The 17671-nt window shown below is 40.8% G+C and overlaps 1 pseudogene; it reads right to left on the bottom strand.

Annotated features, from left to right (window-relative positions):
• Positions 1-7183: 7183 nt before the first annotated feature.
• On the bottom strand, positions 7184-9369 carry LOC120107832 (UDP-glycosyltransferase 89B2 pseudogene; annotated as a pseudogene).
• Positions 9370-17671: the final 8302 nt, after the last annotated feature.

Below are 17671 nucleotides of genomic sequence, written 5' to 3'. Positions count from 1 at the left end.
AAGGAGCAACTCCAGAAAAGCCAGAAAACAAGATGAGAGCCCTGCAGTTGATACTTGAGAATGAAGACTTCGACTTTTCGGAGAAGGTAATAGCGAGCTCTCTTTCTGCAGAAATGAGGTTGTTGCTCAGCATCATAAATAGGATTCTATTTCCGAAGAGCGGGAGATTCGATCTCATTACAGAGCGAGATCTAGTAGTGATGGAGCATATTATTCAGGGTATTCTCCTGAATCTCCCGGCCATGATACTGAGGCAGATGAGGAAGGTGATCTGCAACTCCAGAGTATCCCTGCCTTATGGTATGATACTCACCTTGATCTTCCGACAGCACGACATATCTGTCGAGGGGGAGATCTCCAGGCATCTGCTTCATACTGATACATACACTGCACGATCACTTATTCGCATGGGCTATGAGAAAGTGAACGGGCAGTGGGCTCATACTGGAGCAGGGATTCAGGGTGATGCACCAGAAGGTGATGCACCAGATATTGGAGACCCTATCCCTGAGGATGAGGAGCATATGGATCATCCTACTGCACCTTCAGATGCTGGACCATCGTCATCTGTTCCTGCGGGAGATACAGATGAGTTCTAGAGTAGGATGACAGAGCTTATGTCAGCTCAGGCGAGGACTATCACTGATGGGCTGACGAGCAGATTAGACATCATGTCTGCTGAGATCAGTGATCTGAGGGAGCAGATAGGAGCTCTACGGAGAGAGAGAGACTCATGGACCATCTGTGCCACAGGCTGCTGAGTCAGAGATTTCGGCACAGAGTCATCCAGCTCATCGTGCTCCACGCCAGACTCAGTCTCATCAGGCTCGACCTCCCCTCGCCACGTACACTAGGAGGATGAGGACTAGATCCCAGCCATTAGATACTCCCTAGGCTGATATTAGTATTTCTGTTTAGAGCCTAGGATGGGTATCTAGTTCTCATATGTATTTTGTGTTGATCATGTATTTTAAACTTTGATTGAGGAACATTGTATTTATTTTTGTTTTTGGCATTATTGTACTAAAATGTTCCTATTTTGATCAATGAAGTTTAAATGGTTGTTATTTATTGTGTCTATTCCCATGCACCTATTTGATGATAACAAAAAGGGGGAGAAGTAAAGAAAGAGAAATAAGTTGTGTAAGAAAAGAGAAATAACTTGTAAAACAAATTGAAAATTATAATGGGAAAGCATATACATTTAAGGAGGAGCAATTTGTAACAATGAAAATGATCAAATCAAAAATTTCTATCAAATTTCAGAATTTGGCACATAGAATTTCAGAATTTGGCAGCACCTTTCACACCTCGATACATAACCTGAAACTCATGCTTTATCTCAAATTTTTAGAGTTTCATCTTTAATGAAATATAAATGTAAGGAGGAGCAATTCAAAAAGTCAAATTGGAAACATTTGAATAATATAGGGGGAGACTTCACTCTCATATTTGAAAAGCTGAAATTCAGCAACTTGAACCCTTTTAAAACTGATTTTAAGACAAGTATCAATAGGCTCATACTCTATATTTTGTAATCATCAAAAAGGGGGAGATTGAGGATGATAGTGTTATTTTGATGATTAACAAGCAATAATCGAGAGTATGTTATAAGTTAATTCGATACTTCATTTATAAGTCTGTTACTCTCAGTATATTTGTATAACAAGTTAAAGATGCATTTTATTGTTTACTTGGATGAATCTAACCTTGAGTTGCAGCAAAGTGTGGATTGAGTCGACCCCAAGGTTGATTGGGTCGACCCCGGCACATCAAGAAAGCATCTGGCACACTTCTGCAAAAATGGCACAGATGAACAGTAAGTTGGGTTGACCCAAGGAAAGCATGAGTCGACCCAAACTTCAAACTTCTCAACAACTCAGAAAATGGTTCTCTGGAAATACTGAGAGGGTCGACCCAAGCTTGAGTCGACCCAAACCCTGAGAGGGTCGACCCAAAGGCAAGACAGAACAGATGACAGAAAAGGTTCTCTGGAAACCCTGAGAGAGTCGACCCAACTGAACCTTGAGTCGACCCAAAGAAATGTTGGGTCGACCCAAGTGAAGGAAGGCTGAATTGCAAGTTTCTGTGGTTCTGAGAGGGTCGACCCAAGGAAAGGTTGAGTCGACCCAAGTGAAAGTTGGGTCGACCCAAGGACAGGTTGAGCCGAACCAAACACGGGCAGAAGCATAACGGCTAGTTCTGCAGAAGTACTTTTTGTCCTTCCAACAGTGAGTAACGGCTAGTTTTTGAATTCTAACCATTGGGGCTTGTCCAATGGATGAAGAAAACTATTTAAAGTGGCACTATTCATCAGAGAGAACATCCTTTTTGCAAGAACATCAAAGAGTACACAAGAAAGACAAAGTGCCCTAATCTTCTTCATCCAAGTGCTTCATTCAAGAGTCAAAAGAAAGTGGTTGAGCAGATTCCAAGAGTCATTAAGAGCTCCATCCACCCTTGAAGAGTGAAGCATCCTTGACAAAGAAGAGAGGAGTCACATCAAGCGATAACTATTCTCTAAACTCTTCTTTGTAGATTATATTGTTATATTTGCTCATCTAGGAGTTTAAATCTTCTTTCTTTGTTTATTAAACTCATTGTAAAGGTTAGTTGGTAAGCCTGCAAAACCAACGGAATAGATTGATTGGTGAACCCGTAAAACCAATTGTAAAGGTTCGTTGGTGAGCCCGGAAAACCAACATAGGTTCGTTGGTGAGCCCGTAAAACCAACATAGGTTTTTGGTGAACCCGAAAAACCAAAGTGTAAAGGTTTTTGGATTGTGAGCCCGGAAAACAATCCAACTGTAATCCGCGGAATTATAGTGAATTCCCAAGGGGTCGCTTGGGGAGTGGACGTAGGTGCTTAGGAGAGCACCGAACCACTATACTTCTTATTGTTTGTATTGTGATTTGTTTAATTCCACTAACTCATCAATTAACATAAGTAAGATAGTTAAAATCAAGAGAAACCAATTCACCCCCCTCTTGGCTTGTCACTTTGGGCAACAAGAAGCTTGGCGAAGGTAAACTCAGCAGGTGTGGTCTCGCTTCAAACCCTAGTAGTAGAGCGCTACACCGTCTATAAGAAGCTTGGCGAAGGTAAACTCGGCAGGCATGGTCCCGCTCCAAACTTCAGCAGCTACACGCCACACCGTCTTGTCAAAAGCTTGGCGAAGATAAAATCGGTAGGCGCGGTCTCGCTCCAAACCCCAACAGTGCATTACACCATCACATCAGAAGCTTGGTGAAGGTAAACTCAGCAAGCACAGTCCCACTCCAAACTCCAGCAACAACGCACCACACCATCTCGTTAGAAGCTTGCGGAAAGTAGACTCGACAGGCGTGGTCCCACTCCAAATTCCAGCAGCAACGCGCCACACCGTTTCGTTAGAAGCTTGGCGAAGGTAAACTTAGCAAGCATACATCTGCATGGTGCCACCTCAGTCCTCAATCTCCGATTTTATTTGCTGCCCCGGGCTTCTTCATCATCCAGTTCAAGGTATCTTGCTCTTCTTCTATGATGCTTTCGTCTACGAGCATCGTTGAGCCTCGATTGCCTTCTCTCTAAGATCTGTCCTCGCTGCGAATGTCTTCACCAAAGCTCACCTCCTGATATCTTTCGATCTCTTGTTTCCAAACTTGAGTTGGTGTCCACTTTACTACCTAAAGTTTGAGGAAGGATGTTAGAATAATTATAGGAACATTGATTGATTTGTGATTAATTGTGCCAAACATAGTCGGCCTCCATAAAGGCTGATTGTGCCAAACTTAGTTGGTCTTATCAAACTTCACCTTAATTGATTTGTGATTGATTGTGCTAAACATAGTCTGCCTTACCAAACTTCGTTAGCCTCCTAGTACTATATAAAGGTTGCTCCTATACATTGTAAAGACGGCAGAAATACAATTCTCTTCTCTCATTCTTCTTTTTGGAGAAATAACAGGCAGTCCACCCACCTTAAAAGAAAAATAAAATTCTGTTATTTCGTTTTTCAGCCAAAGGAGCGATTGAGAACAAAGTTGCCAAAGAATACCTGGAGGGCGGGCAGTGGTGCAGTAAGAACGAAACACCAGCGCTCGGAGACAGTAGCCAGCTTGCAGTGGAGGTGAAGGGAGGGTCCGCAAATGCCTTCAGGATCAAGGCCTAGTAAGGAGGGAGAGAGGGAGAGAGAGAGAGAGAGAGCGCTTTCGAGTTTGTTAGGCTGACTGGACCTTGTCCAAAGATCAGCACAATTTATTTAGATCCGGACTCAACCACATTCAACTTTTGGGCCTACTTTTCAGGTCGAAGCCCGACTCATATTCAGGTTCGAGCATCAAACCAAATTTCATATTTCAATCTTTTTTTTAATTTTTATAAATTACTAAAAATATTTTAAACTGCTAATATGAATAAAAAAATATAGCGAGACCTTACAACAAGTCTAATCCCATTAAGTTTGTATATAAACAATAATTTACAAATTAAATTTATAAAAACATCAAATATAAACAAACAATACAAGAAAAAAATAAAAATGACCTGGCCGCTCATGCCCGCCTTTAAACTCCAATCCCGAGCTCTACCCATTTATTAAAATGGTCTATCTTCCAAGGCTGGCCCAAGCCGCCAGGCCTACAACCGTCAGTTGGAGCCCATCGAAAAGGCTCAGGCGTAATAAGCAGGTTAGTGTCACGAACTTACAATCTAAAAGCTCAAATTGTTGGGAGGAGGATCAACTCAAGCTAATAAACCCTTTTATTAGTCATTATGGGGCTGAAAAAATTTTTTCCTACCCAATCTCATGATGCCCTCATCACGGTTGGCTCCTTCTCAAAAAGAGGGCTTGCCCATAGTTCGGGTCATTCTTTACACATGACTAATAAAGGTTGGGATGCATAATAAGCCTAACTCTAATATCACTTGTTATTAACTCAGAGCCCAAAATCTTAAGTTGTTGGGACGAGGCCCGACCCAGACTAATAAACTCGTACGACATTCTTTTTATTAGTCAATATGGAACAATGACACTAGTATGCTTCCTGACTTATGAATATGTCTAGTTTTAATAATATCTTAATATCTAATCTATATGCATTAAGCAATAATAAAAATTTTAGATTTTTTTTAAAAAATAATATATTACGTATAAATTATATATGCAATGATAATATTTTATTCAAAATTATCAAAATAGTAAATAGCTTATAATAATATTAATAATTAATATAATAAATATTATTATATACTATAATAATTATAATATTATCATTATAATATTGATTATTATATTATAATATTTATATAATATAATTGATAATATAAAACTAAAAACTATGCATCGATCTAAAAAGAGTGAAATAGACATAAAGAATGGGTATAAGCTGTTCTAGAATTGACATAAAAAAGTCAATGCTCAAAAGATGAACATAAGTATTCCATGTATATGCCCATTTTGCAAATGGTGTTTGGTTGCCATAAGACTCTATTCCTGATGATCTTATGCTCTTATGACACTATCTTAAAATGAGGAAATTATACAAATAGAAAGAAGGGCACAAAGTGATGTTTTAGGTCTGACTAAACAAAAAAGATAGGGAGTTGAAATAGACTTCCTATCTACATCATCAGGGTTGAACTAAAACCACTAATTGGTTGCCCGTAATTGGTTATCCTAACTTAGTTCAGCCTGCCGAGAAGCCATTTTGAGCATTTGGCCCTATAAGGAGTTTAAAGTGAGCTTACATTTGCCAAAAGAGAAATGGCCCAAAGTAGCTTCAAGTAGGCTCCCAGTTAGCTCACATAACACAAACCAAATGATCGCTGAGTCCTTTCACAACATGTAGCCAATTTTTTTTACGTGCTTTTTATCATTTACCACAGTTAGTAGCTGTTACGGTTGGTAATTGGATCGAGTCGGGTCAGATATTCATCAACCCAGACCCAATTTATCTAGTAAACATGTTAAAAGTCAAATATCAAACTCGAATATTTTATTGAACAAGTAACTGTCACACGTAACCCATTCAATAAACAAACTGGATTTGGTTTAGCAGGTCATAAATGGGTTAAACAGTTTTTAAACAAACTAAATAGATTAAACAGGTTATGTCATGAAGCAGGTTAAATGGGTAGACTTTAATTCTAAATTCAACTTGTTTAATAATAGGTTAAGTCGGGTCAACTCCTTTAGAGCCCAGATCCGCTGTATTTAAACCTTCCGGGTCATAAACTATCATCCCTGGCAATTGTCTATGCTAGTTGGGGGATTACAATAGCCACCAGAGTTTTATATTGCTGTCTAAGGATGTTTTTGGGTTTGCTTACAAAAGCTATTTGTAACTTTTAAAATAAAATACATCTTCTTAAAACTTTTTGTTATCATTTGAAAAATGTTTTTACAAGATGCAGAGGGCAAAAAAGTTAGAAAAAATATTAAAACTAACTTCTAGTTTTTCTTTTGTAAGATTGTTTTATGTTAATATAGTAAATCATCCATAAAAAATAGTTGTAAAACATAACTATAAAACATCAAGTATTAAAATATATCAAAAAATTATAATTAGAAATTAAATTAATTCAATTTTTAGTAATAATTTTATAAAACAAAAGCAACGTCAAACAAGTCTTAAAATAAAAAAAAAAAATACCTTCTTGCTTGAAGGAGACAAACCTTCCACTGTAGGAAAAAAAAATATTCTCGATGCTTTTTAATCCGTATACCAACGCTTATAAGCGTTAGTATTTTTACAGCCGATGATTAATTGCCGACGCTTATCGCCATATTTAGCGTCGATAGTTGCCGATGCTAATAAGCATCAGGTTATCTTTGTCTTCCGTCAACGTTTAAAAACATCGTCTTGGGTCTTTTAACGATACTTTAAAGCATTGTTAAAGTAATTTTTTTTAAAAAAAAAATCGATGCTTTATCGATGCTATTTAGTGTTGGGTTATCCATGGCTTCCATTTTGGCTTCCGCTATGGCTTTCGCCGACGTTTAAATACGTCGGCATTTATTCTTTTAACGGCGCTTTATAGCGTTGCCATAGTAATTTTTTAAAAAAGATTATTTAAAAAATTTTAAATTTCTATATGAATTTATCAAATATGTTATTAACAAAAGTCACGTGTTACAATTAAACGGATCATTCAAAATATTCATATTGTCAAATATGATTACATTTACATTATCAATTTACATTTACAATGTACTTCGAAAATATAAAAATATACATATAAAACTAAATAAATAGTCTATGAGGTATTAGGGGCCGATGGCATCATGATCATCATCTCTACAAGTAGATAAAGTATCAAGAACCTGTGAGACTATCAAGGTTAATTAGATTGTCTCCCATCCTAACAATCAAGGTCACTGTATTTCTTTTCCTCTGTTTTCCTCTGTCAAGTATTGTCTGGTGGCGAGTGCGGAGCTGCAACCAATTAGAGCTACTTATGAGTAGCTCGGTTATAAACATGAGTCGAGCTCTGATAGATTCTACTCCCCTTGACTAAAGCTCAACGCTGGACTTGGACAAGCCGGGATCCAGCAGCTTGTTTAGAAGACAGGCCAAGCTCGAGCAGATTTTCTTGAACTCAGCTCGAGTTTGAACCGAGCTCGGGCAGCTTGTTTTTACGTGACCAGCTGGGCCTTAGCAATTTACTACCTGCTTGCCACCCCAATATGAGAATCAGTATGTTGAGGTTCCAAAGTTGCAAGCCAAGGAAAAATTTATTTTTCAAGAAGCATTAAAAATGAATAATATCCATGCATGGCCCGTGATACAGAAGTGAGGACACGAACGGGGACAGTGATCGGCTGAAAATGAGAACAAAAATAATGAGAAACAAAAAGACGAGATCTTTTTTGTCGGTAGTACATGTTGTAAAGCTTCCTAGAGGACAAGCATCCCCGGCGTTGGTAGCCACGCCGCCGGATCCAATCCAAACCGGTGCTAAGCCGGAGATGTTTCCCAACGGCAGCAAAAATATTCATTTCACCCGAAGCTTAGAAAGCTCGGCCACCATCTCGTCCAGTTCCTTGAACGAGTTTCCCCCCTTTTTTACCGCCGCCAAAGCTTTCCGACTCAGCTCTTTCGCTCGGTTGCTCAACTCCTTCCCCGACTGGCCCAGCGATTCCGCCACGACTCGGGCTACCTCGTCCGGGTCCGGCACCGCGTCCCCGCCGTCGCATAGCGCCACTCCGACGCCGGCCTCCTCCACCACCAGCTTTGCGTTCGCGAACTGGTCCGCCCCCATCGGCCACGTCAGCACCGCCACCCCGGCCGCCACCGCTTCCAGCACCGAGTTCCACCCGCAGTGAGTCAAAAACGCCGCCACCGCCGGGTGCCCCAGGATCGCCACCTGTGGGGCCCATTCCCGCACCACCAGCCCCCGCCCCGCCACACGCCCCTCGAACCCCACCGGCACCGCCGTCGCCCCCCTCGCGCACCAGACGAACCTCGCCCCGCTCCGCTCCAGCCCCGCCGCCAGCGCCTCCGCCTGCGGCGGCGCCAGGACTTTCTGGCTCCCGAAGCACACCAGCACCACGGAATCCTCCGGGCACCCGTCCAGCCATTCCATGATCTCGCCGGCGACGGCGGAGCTCACCCCACCGCGCTCAGCGGGGCCGTCCGGCTGCGCGAGGGGCCCCACCGCCCAGACCCGCGGGTTCCCCAGATCTTTCCGGAGGCGGTCCAGATAGACCATCTCCAGGTCGGAGAAGGTGTTGAAGACGAATCCCCAGCTCGTGTTGTTGGACAAAAGTCCCTCCTTTATGAACTCCGAGATCGGGTCCCCTTGTTTGTAGGTCCGGTAGAGCATGGAGAGATGGCGCCAGGGGAAAACAGGGGAACCGGGGATTTCCGGAAAGGAGATGGGGCAATCGTGGTCGTCAAGATTGGATCTTTGGGGCATCCGGCGCCAGAGGACGTTGGTAATGGCGACGGCGAGGGCCCCAGAGGGCGAGAAGACGAGGCGGGGGACGCCCAACTCGGCGGCGAGGTCGGTGGTCCAGCCAAGGAACATGTCGGAGATGATGGCGGTGGGTGGGTGAGGAGTGGATCGGGCCCAGCGGAGGAGGGGTTCGCGGAGGCCGGCGAGGGCGTGGATGAGGTGACGGAAGAAGGCGGGACGGAGGTCCTTGGAGTTCTCGAGACCCGGGGGGAGGGCGGGGTAATCGGGAAAGGGGAGGACCAGGGGGACAACGTCCGGGGAACGGGAGAGGAGGGGGTCGAGGAGGGGGCGGTTCTTGGTGGTGACGGCGACGGTGACGGCGAGGCGGGCGCGGGAGGAGAGGAGGTGAGCAAGGTCGAGGAGGGAGAGCATGTGGCCTTGGGCCGGGTACGGGATGACCAGAACATGTAACCCAACGGACTCTGCGATCGCCGTGGTACGGGATGACCAGAACATGTAACCCAACGGACTCTGCGATCGCCATGGATGGTCACTACCTTTCTCTCGTCGTCTTCTCTGTGAGGTGAAGGGTGCGTTATCTATATGGCTTCATTGGGCGATGGTTTTGGGGTTGGAACTGGGGAAGTGTGAAGGAGATGAGTACAGTCAAAGCGGCCGGCAATTTTGTTTTTTTTTTAAAAGATAGTCGACTTTGTATTTGAATTTAAATCTTTAAAATTAATTTATTAGAGTTTTTTAATTACTATTTCCTTACTATTATTTTATAGGTTGCATGACGTGAGAAGAACCAGTGTTATTTTATTATCTTCCTAAACGATGATGGAGTTAAACCGAGCATTAGTAGTTTGTCGGATGGAAGTCGACTTCCAGCCAAATTGATATGCTGAAAACTGCCGTTTGAATATCGTTAACGTAATTGCTGAAGGCCTGCTTTAACCATCCAAACTAAACCCAAACCCGAACTTGCCAAGAGGCCATAGGCTGGAAGTCATCAATAGCAACATGATATATCTACCTGCCCGGCAACTACGAGCAGTTGCTAGCGTTCAAAGTCGTTGGTCAAAGTCTGATGAAGGAGAGTTGAGAGGGTGCTTCCTAAGAAAGTAAATTCTATCACGCTGTTTTTTTTAGATCTTATTTAATTTATTCTTTCAAGGAGGGTGAGAAATGAAAATTTTTGAAATTTTTTGTCAGATTCAAGATGGTTTCCATGGTGTAGTAAGATAGAGCTAAATTAGATGATTTCGTATATAGCTAATCACTCCAGAATTGTTCCGTGGATTGAGGAGAAGGAGTTGTCTAAAGAGTTCTTTACTGTTTTTGATTTTTTTTTACATATTTGTACTAAAGTTATATAAATTATCTGATTAAAATTAAATAAATAAATAAATAAATAAAAAGGAAGATTTGTGACTGAGGAAAAACGGTTGGTACGCTGGACGTAAGAATGGAAAACGTCGTAGTCACCGCTTGGGCCCTCTCAAATGTGGCAACGAGTGATTGCCCTGGATCTCACGTACTGAAAGGAATCATCAATTGCCGGTCTGCCACATAGATAGGGAACAAATTGGGGACCTTAACGGGGATCAGTAACGGCCGTATCAGGATACCATGGGAATGTCTTGGCACAAACGGGGAGCCGAAAGAAATGATGCAAAGAAAGGAGATTTGAAGAATAAAACCAAGATGTACGGGAGATGGTCCCTATCCCTCTGTACTATTTACTTTCTAGTGATTTGGCAGGATATACTTACGTTAGAGCTATATAAATTACTATTTTTACTAAAAAAAATAAATCCAAATCCGTGGTTGACACATATTTAACGATCTATATTTCTCTCTCATGCTTTTTCCAATCTTGGTGTTTCCTTTCCCCATCCCCTGTTTTACGTCTTAACGTAAGATCAGAGAGGCAGATCTTTCTTCTAGCATTTTTTTGTTATTTTATTTATAATTTATTAGAGATCAAAAATTTCAAATATTTTTAGTATTCATTTATTATTTTATATAAACATTTTTTAATTTAAAATAAAATAATATATATATGATACATACTATATTTTAATATTATATAATTATATATATATAAGGAGTAAGGTGTGACGAAGATATTGAAGAAATGGAATGCAATTAAAATAAAAAAAAAGGTTTTTGAGGGATTATTGTATAGGTTCTCTCCCAAGTTTTACTCTATCAGAAGATATGTTGGACAATCGGATGCTAGATTACTACTTCCTGAAAGTTTTATTTGTCAGGCATCATGTGATTCACAAAATAACACTGCTTTAGATCATGATGTCTAATTAATTGCTATTGGCACTCTTTAAGATCCATTTCAATAGTTTTAGGCTATACATGAAGCCTCATTGTATTTAATGACAGAATGGTTTGGGAAAGTTTAGACAACAAATTTGCTACTAGGCATGGATTTCAAAGCAATATATTATACTATAGCTTCTTACTTTAGCATCCAAGAGAAGAGGATAGGTATCACAACTACTTCTAGAAATTTTTCCTTTTCATCGTCTGTTTGTAGATTTGGGCATTTGCATCTTGCTTTTGCTCCCGGTACCCCATTTGCTTGATGGAGTGGATGGAGGTTGGTTATCTCCTTTTCTGAAAAAAAATAAAGTAATTCATGTAAGTTGTGCTTGGTCACTAAAAATTACTTGCTATATTTTGGTTTGACACTCATTACATCCATTTTTGAGCATTGGTATGCTTACCAACTATCATCTCCAAATAGTTAAAGAACATAATAAAATCCTTTTAGGGCATTAATAAAGCCAAGATTTTTATTGCAAGGATAGCAATTGTGATTTGATTGGAAAGATAGAAGAATTATCTCAACCCATTCAATCCAAATCTCTCAAAAATAGATTTAAAAAAAGGTAGAGAAATTTTAAAAGTAGAATCTATGTTTTTTCTTTTAATTGATGATGATGAAATTGAGAATATAGTTTCTATTTATAGTGGTGAGATCCGTCCTTACATATTCGGGTTGAAATTGTTTTATAGTTCTAATTGAACTTACTTTTCTAAAACAGATATGACTAGTAAAAATAAATCAAAAGACTAAAATTCTGCATAAGGAAGATCTCAATTTTTACATTAATTTTGCCTTCTGTTGCTTTACTAAATTTTTCTCAAAAATATATTTGGTCAAAATCTTTTTTAAAAAAATTCAGTTTGACTGGTCAGTTTTGGAGCTCAAATGATGGAATTTGGGTATGATCACTTGAGATGTACCTCTCTCTTAGCTAAGTACCATGTTGTAGATCTCGAAAAGTTACCGATTTAAACAAAAGAATATTTCAATCGAACATCATATGACCAAATTTTGGCTTCCGAAAATTTGGCTCGCTATTCGATTTTCTAATATACGGTGGATAACGCTCCTAAACTTTATCCATCCCTATCATAGCGGCCAAAGCGATCCACGTCAGATTTGGTGATGCCGGATCCTATTCAGTTCTTTCCATACTAGCTAAAGTGGTCTACATTAAATTTGATGTTTTTTTTGAACCAAATTCATCCACTAAAATATTTCTAATTCAATGTACATAGTTTCAATTTTTTTTTGAAAAAAAAATTTAAATTATAAAGCCGTGCTTGAATCGGACAGGTCCGGCCCTTCCCATCCACATATCTTTGGATAGCACGTGATTTGACAAGTTTGAAACGGTACCTTGATGTCTTGTTTAATCACTAGTTGTTCTGCAATACATAAAAAATAGATTATTTGAAACTAGGTTTCTCCAATTCAAATACGAACCAAGATCCAAGATTTTATATCCATATATAGTCAAACTTTAAAAGACAAAGGCAAGGAAAATGCTCTTTGATGTCTTTAAGGGCAAGATTCTCCAATCCTAACTAATGCCACCTTGGCAATTACATATTCAACCACCCCATAAATTACATGGGATCTTGTGAGTTATACCAATCCTCTCCTATCCTGTGGCCAAAAAATAATTTTTGCATATGCACCAAATTGACGTCCGATGACACTCCTCGATAAATATTTAAAATTATAATAATAATAATAAAATATTTTAGAAGGTTAATTGCTCGAAATAACATGAAAAAAAGACTGTTAAATTTGAACTTCAGATTTTTTTGGAATATTAGCATGGAAGAAATTTCAGCTGGAATCGGAGTGCGGGCAAGATAGAACCTAAGTTATTAGAATCTAATATCTAGCGAGTTTTATAACTCAACCAATTAGTATCCTCAATTAAGATTTTTAAAATTCATAGATGACTTTTTAACAAAAGGATGCGTGCTATAATAAAATGCAAAAATCCAATTAGCTTGCAATTTAATGCATCTGCAAGTCAAAGATTTTGACAACCAAAGAAATTTAAGGCTTTTCCTTTTCTAGCACTTTGTATATGCACTCTGCGAAGAAAGTAATGCCAAAACTATGTTACTTAATTTACCCTGAATGATAAATACTCTTTCACTTTGGATTGTAGGTGTGTCACGCCACCGCTTTCGCAGGGCACGTGCAGCACCTAGTGCCCACGTGGGGGCCATATGAGGGGGGAACACGGAGCTCTTCTACCAGATATTGTCCGGTTCCGGAGTTTCACGCAAGCGTTCTTCACCCCTCTCCGGCTTGTTTTTCTCTAAAAACGCATCTACAGGATTTGGAGATATCCGCCTCATATGCCCAGGCTCTGAAACGAGTCTTTCCAATGTGAGACTATTAGGCCTCACACTCTTCCCATCATCGGACAAGAGCCATCCTCGGCTCTGATACCAAATTTCACGCCCCCGCCTGTGCGGGGCACGTGAGGCACCTAGTGCCCACGTGGGAGCCACATGAGGAGGGAATATGGGGCTCCCCTGCCAGATATTATCCGATTTCGGAGCTTCACGCAAGCATCCTTCACCCCTCTCCGGTTTTGTTTTTCACCCAAAACGCGTCTGCAGGATTTGGAGACACCCGCCTCATATGCCCAGGCTCTGGAACGAGTCTTTCCGATGTGGAACTATTGAGCCTCACACCCTTTCCACCATCGGACAAGAGTCGTCCTCGGCTTTGATACCAAATGTCACGCCCCCACCTCCGCGGAGCACGTGAGGCACCCAGTGCCCACGTGGGGGCCACATGAGGGGGGAGACACGAAGCTCCCCTGCCAGATATTATCCGATTTCGGGGCTTCATGCAAGCATCCTTCACCCTTTTCCGATTTTGTTTTCCTCCCAAAATGCGTCTGCAGAATTTGGAGACACCCGCCTCATATGTCTAGGCTCTAGAACGAGTCTTTTCGATGTGGGACTATTGGGCCTCACACCCTTTCCACCATTGAACAAGAGCCGTCCTTGGCTCTGATACCCCCCCGCCTCCGCGGAGCATGTGAGGCACCCAGTGCCCACGTGGGGGCCACATGAGGGGGGAGACACGGAGCTTCCCTGCCAGATATTGTTCGGTTTCTGGGTTTCATGCAAGCGTCCTTCACCCCTCTCCGATTTTGTTTTCCACCCAAAACGCTTCTGCAGGATTTGGAGACACCCACCTCATATGCCCAGGCTCTGGAACAAGTCTTTCCGATGTGGGTATGAGTTATGAAATTATGATTATATTAGACTGCATGAAAAATGATATTTGAGGCATATTTATACATTTTAAATTATTTGATGTCATTTATCATTTTTCAACCTATTTATGATGATTATATTTATGAAAGAAAAAGAATATGATTTATGAACTCTCAGATAGCTATGACCACCTCTAGAAATAGAAGCCAGTTGACACCCTGGAGCTAACATTGAAAGAATAACAGGCCCTCTGCCAATAGGTTAAAGTTGGTAACGAATAACAGAATTAGTCGACTAAGATTAACAGGCTCTGTCACGGGATTACAGTGACCATAGCAGCACATCCATCTGAGAGTATGTTCTAATAAAGTATGGATAAATGGCAATATTTTTGTATGACTTGCATTATCATGATTATGAACTTTCATGGATGGAACATGCATGCTTTATGACCTGATTTATGTATATCATCTATAAAATGTTTTATTTTGCTACAACTGTTGACTTTTTAGTCACTGCATTGACATAATTGTACTTGATCCAATAAGATAGTACTTGGTTACTTACTGAGCTGTGTAGCTCATATCTTTTCATCTATTTTTTTTTCTACAGATGAATAAGACTACTAGGAGCAGGGAGCTTAGTGTTATTCAGGGTTGGGGTAACTGAAAATGTTATATAATAATCAAATTTTAGAAGCTTTGTACTATTCCAACTTCATGAATAATGTTATGACATTAGTAAATGAAACTATTTATTTTCATTATGAGATTTTAAGTGGCTTCATGTTATTATGTGCATAAGATTGCAATAGCATGGCCGTGTCATGATCCGAATTTGGGGCGTGACATTTAGTGGTATCAAAGCTGAGGACGACTGTTGTCCGATGGTAGGAAGGGTGTGAGGCCCAATAGTCCCCAAATCCTGCAGACGCGTTTTGGGTGGAAAACAAAATCGAGGAGGGGTAAAGGACGCTTGCATGAAATCCCGGAACCGGACAATATCTAGCAGGGGAGCTCTGTGTCTCCCCCTCATGTGGCCCCCATGTAGGCACTGGGTGCCTCACCTGCTTCACAGAGGCGGGGGCGTGATATTTGGTATTAGAGCCGAGGACGGCTCTTCTCCGATGGTGGGAAGGGTGTGAGGCCCAATAGTCCCACATCGGAAAGACTAGTTTCAGAGCCTGGACATATAAGGCGGATGTCTCCAAATCCTACAGATATGTTTTGGGAGGAAAACAAAACCGGGGAGGAGTGAAGGACGCTTGCGTGAAGCCCCAGAACCGGACAATATCTGGTAGGGGAGTCCCGTGTTCCCCCCTATGTGGCCCCCACGTGGGCACTAGGTGCCGCACGTGCCCCACGGAGGCGGAGGCGTGACATTTGGTATCAGAGCCGAGGACGGCTCTTGTCCGATGATGGGAAGCGTATGAGGCTCAATAGTCCCACATCGGAAAGACTCGTTCCAGAGCCTTGGCATATGAGGCGGGTGTCTCCAAATCCTGCATACGTGTTTTGAGTGGAAAATAAAATCGGGAAGGAGTGAAGAACGCTTGCGTGAAACCTCGGAACCGGACAATATCTGATAGGGGAGCTCTGTGTCTCCCCCCTCATGTGGCCCCCACGTGGGCACTAGGTGCCTCACGTGCTCCGCGGAGGCAGGGGCGTGACAAGGTGCATTGTTCTTGTTTCTCTCTTCAACAAAGATAGAAAAGAGATATGTAAATAAATATAAGTGTATTTATTAAAGAGGTACATATTCACAATTTTCCACTTATGATGGAATGCTCAATTTGGTGTCTCTGGCATTAATTTGGTTATTTGCTTTACAGCATAGCAAAATATAAGTTTTTTGGTAATTGGCATTGAAACATTTTGATAGCTTCAGTGCATGCATCCAAATGGTGAAATCCAAGAATTATTGGTCATTCACAAGGACAGGATCCTAGCGGCTGACAATTCAAAAAAGAGAAGCTTTTAGGTCCTACAATTTGTTGGTTTTGCCTCCATTCGTAAGTACCCCGTGGTTAACTCCTTGTAGAAGGATTGGGGTCGGCTCTCTACCATCTTCTCTTTTAGACTTCTGGTTAGATTGGAGATACAAAAGGCTTAGAAAGGAAGATACAGATGGATGGGATGTTATTGTTGCTACCCTCTCTTGGTGCATCTCGTTAGGGAAAAGTGCAAGATTTTTTTAAGATAATGTTTTTTTTTATGGTGATTTTTTAAGATAATGTTTGGCAACAAGGGGAGATTATGGACTAAACTCTTTGTTTTTAATGAAGGATTGGATGAAATTAGCTTCCTAGGAAACAAGGATTGGCTAAGTAGTATTTTCCATTGGCAGAGTTTTATGTAATAGTTTTGTGATTCACAGTTGGCTCTGTCATGTTTGTTCTCTCTTTCTCTGCTTTTATCTTTTTTTCTTTCTTTTCGTCTCTTTTCTCTCCCTTTCAGGAGGATATAATTTTTCATGCTCTCAATGAATTTGGGCTCTGGCCAATTTCTTCTCAAAAGAGAATTATTAGTCAACTTTTGAGAACTAGTACCTAAACAAAGACATTTTTTTTCCTTATAATAAGAGAGAAGAGCTTCTAGTTACTTGGATAAAATTCAAAAGGAGTGGAAGTATAAAAGAGAATGATGTACAAAGTAGTCTGCCTACTCTTCTAGACTTTGTTACTTTGAAAAATTCAGGAGTGGAAGTCTAAAAGAGAATGATGTACAAAGTAGTCTGCCTCCTCTTTTAGACTTTGTTACAAAACAAAAACAAAGTCTAAAATAGGAGGCAGACTTTGCAAACGAACCACCCACCACTCATTCCATGGGTTGAGTGAAATATATGAACAAATAATCACAAGCATGAAGCAAATTATTTTGATCATATGGGGGTGTAAATTGCTATACAATTCCTCTGCTTTTCTTGGAGAGATGGGTTGGATGCACTCCACGCTGGACCTGTTAAAATCTTGGACTTGTTTAGCCTAGTCTTGACCCAGTTAACAGCCGTATATTGAAATAAAAACATGATAGAAAATTCACCTTGGAGGATAAAGTGTCATGAACATGCTTTATTTAAGTAGTCATTTGAATTACTTTGCTTGTTTACAATGTTAAAAGATACATTGTTATTGTTGCTTGGCATAGCAGCATTCCTCACTGCTTAATGGCTGAAGCTTGATAAGAAGATTTGCATCCCCACCATATATTTCGGACACCGGAAGAT

The sequence above is a fragment of the Phoenix dactylifera genome, chromosome 11, assembly GCF_051530095.1.
Source record: "Phoenix dactylifera cultivar Ajwa chromosome 11, Ajwa_hap1_PhDact_Kaust_v1.1, whole genome shotgun sequence".
Taxonomy (NCBI): Eukaryota; Viridiplantae; Streptophyta; class Magnoliopsida; order Arecales; family Arecaceae; genus Phoenix; species Phoenix dactylifera.
This window is presented reverse-complemented; position numbering and strand designations above follow the sequence as displayed.